The following is a 10518-nucleotide window of genomic DNA, read 5'->3' on the forward strand; positions in this document are numbered from 1 at the left end:
TGGGAAGTATTTGCCGATGATTTATCAGTAGTGCTTATAAAATAATGACATGTTCTCAAGTGTTAAATGAGTAAGAAATCCATGCAGAAATTCTGCTCATTATGAAACTCACCCATCAAACATAAACCATTTTCATGATGCCCTAAATTAGTTAATGCAGACTGTAAACACAAAACCAGCTGGCTTAAAATTAAGATGTAAACACAAATGGACAACATCCTAATGTCATCGGTTTGTCTTAGAGTTTGATGGAAACAATAATTTCTTTGGTTACTTTTCTTTCCTGTGAGATTTTGGAGAACTAAGATTTGGTCTGGCAAGCTAAGGGAAATCATGGAATTAAAAGGGATCTCCTGGATGTTTGCACAGAAAACCAAGGGAAGCATCTGTCCAGTGGTTCAGATTTATAGGAAGCAACAAGGACATGCCTTTAAGTTTAGGACTCAACACATTATAAAACAACCATTCAATTCTTATGTAAGAATGAGGAAAATTCTCCTTTAAGTTGGGTACATATACTGCCCCATTTAAATTTGCTCTCACGAATACACAAATATCAATGGAGAAGTCAAGAGTCAAGAGTAATTTTCTAGAAAACTCAACATGCGAACTATGGAGACGAAGCACTCAGTTTAGCACACCTTCGCTTTATGCCAAAACTTAAATGATTCATGCATGGTACCTGGCCTCAATTAGGCTTGATGCGCGGGGAAAGCAGGCGTGTAAATCCATAATAACAGCCAAAGTTAAAAAGTGCTCTCATGGAGGTGTATGTCAAGCGCGGTGGGAACATCAATGAGGGAATATTTTCTAAAAATCTAAAAGCGAGTAATCAGATAAAAACTGAAGGGTTGAGGACTTCTGGTAATTCTAATCCAAATTCCACATTTCTATCCCCAGCAACCACACTCTTCTCTACAGTCAAAAAAGAGTGGATTCTCAGTTATACCTGCCACTAATTACGAACTTCTTTCCCCATTGTATAGCCAAAGAGTCGTCTGTGAACACGAAAGTAATGACTAAAATAACCAAACAGAGAGAATTTAGTTCAGCATGCATTTACTGTTTCGTTCTCTTCGGATGGTTTCATGTCCCATCAATATGCTGAACCTATACTTATAGGCCGGAGTCCCCTCCTGAGTTCCAGATCCTTAAGTTTGACTTCCTTCTTGACATTTCTAGTTGTGTGTCAGGCATCTCCAACTCAGCACATCTCCACCTGAACTCATCATCTCCCATAACCTTATTTAAACCTGAACTCATCTTCCGTTAACTAACCACACAGTTGTCTAAGGCCCATCCTTGGGCATCATTCCTAGCTTTCCCATCTCTATGACTCCCACTAATATTCCATCAGTCTGTTGACTCTAGTTCTCTTGATTCTAACTTTGCTATATGTTATGGACTGAGTGTTTGTTTCCTCCCCCCAAATCCATATTTTGAAATCCTAACCCCACAATGTGATAGTATTAGGAAGTAGGGCTGTTGGGAGGTAATTAGGTCATGAGGGTGGAGCCCTTACAAATGAGATTAGTGCTCTTATGAGAAGAAACACAAGAGTGATGATTTCTCTCTTGGCCCTGTGAGGATGCAATGAGAAGATGTCATCTTCAAAACAGGAAGCAGGCCCTCGCCAGATACTGGATCTGCCTGCACCTTGATGTTAGACTTCCCAGCCTCCAGAACTGTGAGAAGTAAATGTTTGTTGTTTAAGCCATGTGGTCTGTAGTATTCTGTTACAGCGGCTCTAACTGACTAAGACACTGTACCTTTCATATATAGCCACTTGCCTCCATGCCCTCTCTAGTCCCTAGTTCAAGGTACCATTGTCTTTCACTACATTGCCAACGTGGTCTTCTAACTTGATTCCCAGCCGCTGCCTTGTCCACACGTAAGTAAACCTACAGTAGACAAAACGATCCTTCCAAATTCGAATTGTGGTCTCTGCACTGCCCTGCTTAAATCTTCACAGAGGCTGCGCACTGGCCATATGACAAAGTCTAACCTCCTTGCTGTGATTTAAAACAGGCACGTCATAATCTGGCTCCTGAGTGTCTCTCCGGGTCCATTCTCTCCCTGGGACCGACTCCACTCCAGAAGAATCGGTTCTTTTAGTCTCACAAGAGCACCACTGCCAGTAAAGTCCTTCTCCCATCTCATGCTGACTAACTCCTGGTACCTCAGGTTTGGCATAGCTCTTGCCTCTTTCAAGAACTCTGCTGACACTGCAAGGGCTGCCCCAGGTCCTATTTTCCTGTGCTTACCAAGATCTTAGTGTATATGCTACCTTATTTTAATGGCCCACTTGGTAGACTACCTTCTCTCGTACCTTATTACTGCCTCCAAGTCAGGGACTATGTCTTACTTTTGCTTGTATCTCTAGTTCCTAGAAGAGTTATGAGCATAGAGTAAGTGAGGAGGTTTATTTTGGTATTGAACAAATACATGCAACATATTGTGTGGCACGCAAAGATATCCTTACTCAATGCTTCACCCTGTTCAGATTTTGCCCTCATGGGTTAAAACTATAGTTTCAAATATAAATATGTGTGTGCGTGTGTATAAATATACATATACAAAATTTGCACACATACTTCTATAAAAACTTTGGGAAGAATGATAACTGGAAACAGAAATGGTAAGTACAATAAGCCTAAAACCAAAAAAGGGCCCGAAGAACACAGAAGGAATCATTAATTCCAACAGTTGACAAAGGTGGTCAATATAAAGAGTCTCAAAATACTACTTTCACTAGGTAACTCGGAGCTTAAAATTCTACCACTGGAGCTTGATCCTTTCAGGTTGAACATGACTCACAGGCAAGAATTCTTTATAAAATACAAATAACTCTTCAGAGACAAGCCACATCTAAGTCTCCAGATGCCTGAGTGCCTATTAGCTTCTAGAATCACCTTCTCCTGTCACAGGAACCCTGGGGATGGGGGTCGAGTATAGAGAGGACAACAGAAACAAACTTCACCTCCTTCGCTATTGTGTTCAGAAATGCTGCTACCAGGACGCTGTGTTTCCCACACTTCAGTTTTCCACAGATAGTTTAAATTACAAAAAATAAAAATAAAAATTCAGGAACAACAAAAGGCTGCTATTTTCTTCCAACTTCATTGAGGTATAGCTGAAGTATACTAAGTTGCATATATTTAAAATGTATCATTGGATCAGTTTTGAAATCCGTATATACTGTGAAACTATCACCATAATCAAGATAAGAAATATTTTTATCACCCCAAAGATTCCTCATGCCCTTTTATAATCCATCCCTCTCTCCACCCCACCACTAGTAACCACTTGTCTGATTTCTGTCACTATAGATTAGTTTGCACTTTCTAGAATTTTATGTAAATGGAGTCATACAATATGTACCCTTTGTTTTTGCAAGGCTTATTTCGCTCAGCATAAGGATTTTGAGATTCATCCATATTGCTGCATGTATTAGCAAACTTTTTACTTTACCAAGTGATGACATCTTTTAAACCATTCTTTCTACTATCATAATCATTTCCTAAAAGAAAAGGCATTTTAACCATCAAAAAGGAGTAAGGAGATGGATTCCAAATAAGGACAGTTGTTCTCCAGAATAAAAAACTGGCAGACTTATGCTGACAAAGAGTGGGGTCCTTAGGCAAAATTGTATAAGCCCCATCACCCAAAGCCAGTCCTTCTCCTGACCATGAAGGGGGAAGCACTGTACTCACAAAGCCCTATACTCCTCCTCATTCAAGGAGGGAGAAAAGCAGATCCCTCTTGAGACCCGTTTCCATAGTAACCAGCCAGCAATTGACAATGTGGCGGCAGTTGGGCCTCCTGAAGGGGAAAATCTTCAACTGAGACCAGGCCACTGAGAGGCTCAAGAAGGGACAGCTCATACCCAGGCCTCTTGAGAAGACCCCAGGAATCACTGGGCTGTCCCTTTGTTGGGAAAAGCCCTGGTGAATTTCCAAGGAAATGGATGGAGATAGGAAGAGGGGCCTCTCCGAATCAGGCTGGTCCATTAACTGGCAGCAGGCATGGCAGTAGTGATGCAGAAAGAGCACGGGCTCTAGGCAGATCCCACCCATAGAATCAGTGCAAATTTGAGCAAGTTCATCCATCTCTCTAAGGTTCAGTTTCCTCCATAAAATTAGGCAATGTTGGGGCCTCTGCACTGGACAGCTCCAGAGAGCATCATTAAGGTAATAGTTTATGTTTGCCTACCTTCATTCCAGTGACCATGTGCTTGCCTTCTACAATGCCCTGGGGGCTGAAAGGGGAGAGGCAGGTGTCCACATATGGCATTTTAGGCCTGGAAGGGGTGGAAGCCAACAACACTGGATAAATATTACTAAGTGGGTAAGGGGCTTAAATCCACATGCCTCCCCTTATTCCTTTCCTAGACAGCCGCCAAGGACGCCCTACAGTCCCAGTATCTGTGGCTCTATGTGAGAGCATGGGTATCAGTCAATGCATATCACACACTCTTCCCCATCCACTCCCAAGATGGTCCATTGGATTTCTGGTTACCGGTGGTTCTGCTCCGTGACAGCCTGACAGCAAAGCGCATTGGTTAAGGATTAGATTCTGGTGGCAGGCACACCCAGGTTCAAATTCCAGGTCTGCCTTGATAGCTAGGTAATTTGGGATGGATTATTTAACATTCTGAAGCCTTAGTTGCTTTGTAATAATGATTTATTTCGTAGAGGGCTGCGAGAATCATTGTGAAAATATGTAAAGTGTTTAGCAAATTTGGAAAGGTAGAAACTTTCTTATGGCCTTTCTGTTACTCAGTCCTGCCCCACACATCCCTTCTGCTGAAGCAGAGGCTTTGATTAGCCCAACGTCCACCTGATGCTCTGCGTGATGGTAGGTAGAGTGCAAGACCAACGATCACGTAACTTTGAAAAGTAAAAGGTCGACCTCATTTTCAACTCTGATAACCCTCAGAACTACCCGTGAAAGTTTACAAGAATACCAAGGACATTTTGGAGAGCCTAGTTCAGTAGGTTCGTTTAGAGCGGAGTTATCTATTGGCTTATTTGTGTTGTTTCATTTTGTTTTAAAGATTCCCCAAGTGGCTCTGGTGTGTAGCCAAGGTTGAATATCACTCATCTAGATCAGGGGTCAGCAAACTTTGCCTGTGAACGGCCAGATAGCAAATATTGTAGGCTTTGCAGGCCACATGCTACATTCTCTGTCACATACACTTGGTTTTTTACAACATTTTAAAAATGTAAAAGCCATTCTCAGGTGTGGGCTGTACAAAAAAAGGCCATTGCCAGCTTTGACCCACAGGCTATAGCTTGTTGACTCTTGGTCTAGAGATCTCAGCCCAGGAGTTTCCATGATCTAATACATTTTTGGGATTGACCCAGAATCCAATGACTACGTTGACCCCACATTGCCTTTGGTCAACTTGGTGATCCTCCACCCTTTATCTGCCCACCTCACTCTATACCTGTAGCAAGCTACTGCAGGGCTGCATTGCAGCTGCGAGCAAGCACTCCCCGAAGGCTGCAGAATGAGGAGTGTTGGCAGAGCACTTGGGTTCCCACCGGAAAAGCACGAGTCAGCACCAGGCTGAGCTCAAGCGTGGATATATGCTGCCGCTGCCAGGGCATCATCATTTACTAGCATTTATGGAGAACCCTTCATCTAATTCATCCTACAGAAACTAGAAATTGCTACACTTGCACACAATAACCTTTTGGCAGTTAGCCTTCTGAGTTGGGACTCTATACCATCCTTGAGTGGAAAGACCTTTCTAGTGGATGAAGACAGGGCCTCCAGTCACTGCGTTTGTTTTAACACAGCCTATTCCACAGAGCTGTTGATGGCCACCCATTAAATAATCTTTCATGGCAAACTTCTGATCTCTTTTCAAAAGTGCAAGTGGGATACACAGAGGCATCCCCATCAAAGTCAAGGCCCTGGCTCCAGGATAGGAACTTAGCTCCCTCCCATCCTATACACCACTCTTTAGGTTTTGTGCTGCAGGACTCCAGAGACCTCTCAAGCCCTGCCCTGCTGAAGCAGAACGCGAAGGAAGCAGCTGTCTTATGAAGCTGGAGTGCTGATGATCAGCTCCTTCATCTTCTTGGTGTTTTGGTATTCCACTCAGTCGGCCAGCTTCACCTCATTTCTAGAATATTGTCCTTTGAAGAAGTGGAGTTTCAAATGACAATCTACCATCTCCACTTGAGGCCCATATTAAATCATGGGAGACCCGTTTTCTGTGTCATATGATGGAGACATTTTAATTTGACCAGAACTCCTAGGAAGGAGACTGCTTGGAAAAGTGCCTGAGGTTGAAGGGGGCATGAATATGGGTGGGAGAGCTTGGTGTGACACAAGGTGAAGAATGACGTGGTTTCTCCACTGAGGCAGGGAGGAGGAAAAGAAAAGGTGAGGAGACGGGTGTATCCAGGAAGACAGTGAAGTGTATGCTCTCCATGTGGTTTCTCTCCCGATTCTGACTCTCTCAATTCTGTTGTAATGTTGTGAAGTTCATAAAAGAATTTTTGGTGGAAACAACGAAGAGACTGAGCTTCATGGTGAGATTGATATAGAATGGGATAGATCTAAAGAAGCATGGTTAACGAAGAAATGGGTAAATAGAGAAAAGCATGGAGTTAAACCCTAAAACCTTTCCAAACTATGGAGAGTGCCTGAGACCTTCTCAAGGTAGGGTAATTAGCTGTTGTTTAAACTTAACTAAGTCCCCATTTGATCTTATTCTTCTATTTGTATTATTATCAATTTCACAGGGGTTCCATCTGACTTGAGAGTCACATCTGGTTGTCGTCCTAGCTCACATTTTAGTGCAAGAGTATCAAGTGGTAGGCTTATTTCTCTTTTTTTAAAAAAAATCAATAACCAGTTTGCAATGCCTTTGATAGAAATTCAATGACTAACATGAGGTTTTACTTTATTTAGCTGGGATATTGTCAACAGCTATCCAAGAAAGCAACTGAATCAAAATCCCATTGTCAAAACACGCACTGGGCACTCATTTCATGCAAAACAGTGTGCAAGATGCTAGGAAGATTAACAGAACTAAGATGCAGCCTCCCTTCTTGGGAGAAATGTCACCAAATAGCATGAGCATAGGATCAGAGGAGTGATTCCAACGTGCATGATACAGAGACAAGCATGGCAAAGGCATGTGGCTCACTCAGCAGGTTGACAGGGAAGTAGAGCCACCTGGGGTAACATGAACTGCACTGCCGATGTTGGAAACCCCAAAACCACAGCCTAAAGTCATGCCAGTTTGGGGTTAGGTGGAAGCTTGTGTCCCTTCGGTGGACACTCCAAAGGCTCTCAGCCCGAAATGAGCTAGTACTATGGTCAGAACGACCTGGATGAGCTTCTGAGGGATTTACCACAGGCCCAAGCTCCAAACGCCTCTTGAGGAGTCACTCCTAGAGCGCTCACAGTGATCCTTCGAACCAGCTTTTAGGAAAAACCAAAACATATGTTTTTCTAAGAGCCTGAAGTCCTAGTGGCCTGGCAAGCCAACCCCACACACCTGGGAACTGCCTCAGAAGGGAATGACTAGAGATGGATGAGACGTAGGAATGAGGACTGGTGAGTTGAGTATGCGCAGTACACAGCAGGATGGAACATTAAGCAAGGTGAGACTAAGAAATTGGCCACCCAAAATCAAATTTCATTCATCCCTACTCCTACCAGCAGTACTCAATTGGTGCAGCATCCAGTGCCACACAGTATATATTCAATAAATATTTGTTAAAAGAATATACACATATGGAAATAAGACCAAAAACATCACTTGAGAACCACATGATGCTGTCCACTCTTCAGAGCCAAATTATACTTACGGTGTCACTTTAAAAGTCAGCAGCAATAGTGCTCCTGAGAACCTTTCCACTGGGAGAGAAGCTCTGAAGATTCTGAAAACTTGTAGGAAGAGGCAGGCGAGACCAGAGATCGCGATAAGTAAAGTGATTAACCGAGAAGCTGTGTGGGGGGAGAAAAGTCTCAACTTCGCCAAGGTTCAGAGATAACAGAAACTTTTCACCAAATGCAAGGTGGCTGTGAAGAGACTGTCTGTCATTGATTTCAGGGACAGCTCGGGGACAGAACAGAGAGACTCAGGTAGTGATTTCAGGTGAGACCTCAAGGGAATTCAGCTGGTTTCAGCCGCCCCCAAATCTCTTGGGAATCTGACTTATTTCTGGGAAACCTAAGCAAGCAAGATCATAGTTCTCAATGCTATACATAGAGAATTGTACCAATAAACACAGGAGAATATAAAATTTCCTGGAAATAACTACCAACAAATATATATTCAGGTATGCTCCAGAATTCAGGTTTATGAAAGTATGTCAAGAAATGGAAATATTGTTGTTGTTGATGGTGGTGGTGGTGGAAAGGGGGAGAAAAAGAGCATGAAATGCAACTCTTTTTTTACATATGAGGAAATGGAAACTCAGAAAGATGAAGTGGCTTTCTCAAGGTCCCACACCTAATTAGTAGTAAGTCTTTCTTCACAGCTGCAGATTATATATCACCACCTGACATGTGATGTCTTCTCCTACTGGAATATCATTTCCATTAAAATGGGGACTTTGTCTAATTTTTCACTGCTGTATCCTCAGCACCTAGGACAGTGCCTGGCACTGAGCAGATGCTCAATAAAAATGCATTAAATGAGAGACTGATTGAAGTCTCCATTTTTACCTAAAAGCCTTTTAGATACACCGTCCTATTTCCTAAGCTTAGGGCCCACACAGATCAACAAGTATTTACCATGTACACATCACATGCCTGGTACTGTGCTCAGTTACTCGGTAGGATGGCGGGGGGCGGGGGGCCGTGTTAGTGAGGACTCTTTCAGAAGCCAGATGCAAAAACCCAACTGAAATTAGCTTAAACATAAGAAGAGGTGTGGGAGGTGGAAGAGAATCATTAGTTCATATAACTGGAAAATTCAAGGGTAATATCTCAGGAATGGCTGGAACTAGGAGCACAAAAAGGGTTCTCTAGCTTTTACTACTCTATCACTCAGGGCTCTGCTTTTTCTCTGCAATGGCTTCATTCTTCGCCAGGAGTTTTCTAGACTGTATCCCTAGTAGTTCCAGGCTTACATCCTACTCATTTAGCAGTTGAAAGAAATCCCTGTATCCTAACCATTCAAGCCAAACCCTAGGTAGAGTTCCTATTGGTCCAGCCTGGATTATGTACCCATTCAGTGAGTTACACTGACCAATGGGATGCAGTAATTCACTTAACTAGGTTTGGGCCATGTGTTCACCCAAGGAGCCAGGGATGGGGTCAGCCACATTCAAACTACGTGGACTGGACCGAGAGTAATTCCCTAAAAGAAAATTGGGATAACCTATGCAAATGAAGAAACACTGTAAAGGTAAAAAGCATACACATTCCCACCCTAAACTGGCGCTGGGAGTCAAAGCTGTAAGAATAAAGTCCCTAAGCTTCAGGAGCTTAATTTTTGTTGCAAGAGAAAAACACAAATCAGTTCATAAGTAACATAAAATAGCACTTGATGAAGATCAAGTGTGAACTTGCACTTATAACACGAGCATATTATACTCCATAAAACTGTATTGCTAACTTCTGAAGGTTCAATTTCCTTGCGATGTGCAATTTTGTGCTCTGTACATTGACACCCCCAAGCCACCTGTGACAACATTTGACCATCCTCTCTCCAAGGCCCCTTCTCAGCTGTCAGAGTGGCACTGCCAGGCAGTCATCAGTTCAGATACGGCCTTGTTGCCATCTTCCCACAGCAGTATTCAAGCAATTGATGCCTATATTATTGTGCTTTGCCTTTTGGAAATAAAAATGAATAAAAGATAAAAAAGAAAGCACACAAAATTCTTACAAAAGTTTAGTTCTCGTAAACTTAATGAAGTTCAAGCATGAATATCGTTAGGTGTGGCAAAAGCAGCAAGTCTTGCTCTTCAGTTGAATGCTCTTTGGGCCACGTTTGACTGGGAGTTCAAAGGGAAAAGAAAAAAATTAAAGAACATGCACCAAACTCTGGAAATATAATTTTTTCAGTTCTCATAATGTCTGCCTGTCGCACGTATTTCTTTTACATACTTTTCAGGACTCTTTATATATGGCAACAGAGAAGTGCTATCTGTGCATTGGAGCATAAGTCCTCTAACTATTTCTTAAACTTTATTTTTCACGGTCTTCGCTATATTTGCATAGCTCCCCTCCTATTACTTAGTATTTCCTATTAACTGCCTTTTTTCCTTAAATACATTTATTTTTAAAGAAAGATCTATATGACATGCATAAATGGAACGTTGGTATCCCTTGCCTTAAATAGAAAGTATCTGAAAAATAAAACCATGTTATTAAATTCTAGCTGGACACTGTTCACCGCCAAGGCTTTAGGCCCAAGGTGGGCTCTCTCTTTATTAAAAAAAAGTAGCTAGTAAGTATCAGAGAACTGTTAAAGACATAGTAGCACCACACTTGAACTTTTTTCCTTGATTTCAATGTAAAGATTGAAGGAGAATCGAAAAGGCA

The sequence above is a fragment of the Equus przewalskii genome, chromosome 3, assembly GCF_037783145.1.
Source record: "Equus przewalskii isolate Varuska chromosome 3, EquPr2, whole genome shotgun sequence".
In the NCBI taxonomy this organism is placed as follows: domain Eukaryota; kingdom Metazoa; phylum Chordata; class Mammalia; order Perissodactyla; family Equidae; genus Equus; species Equus przewalskii.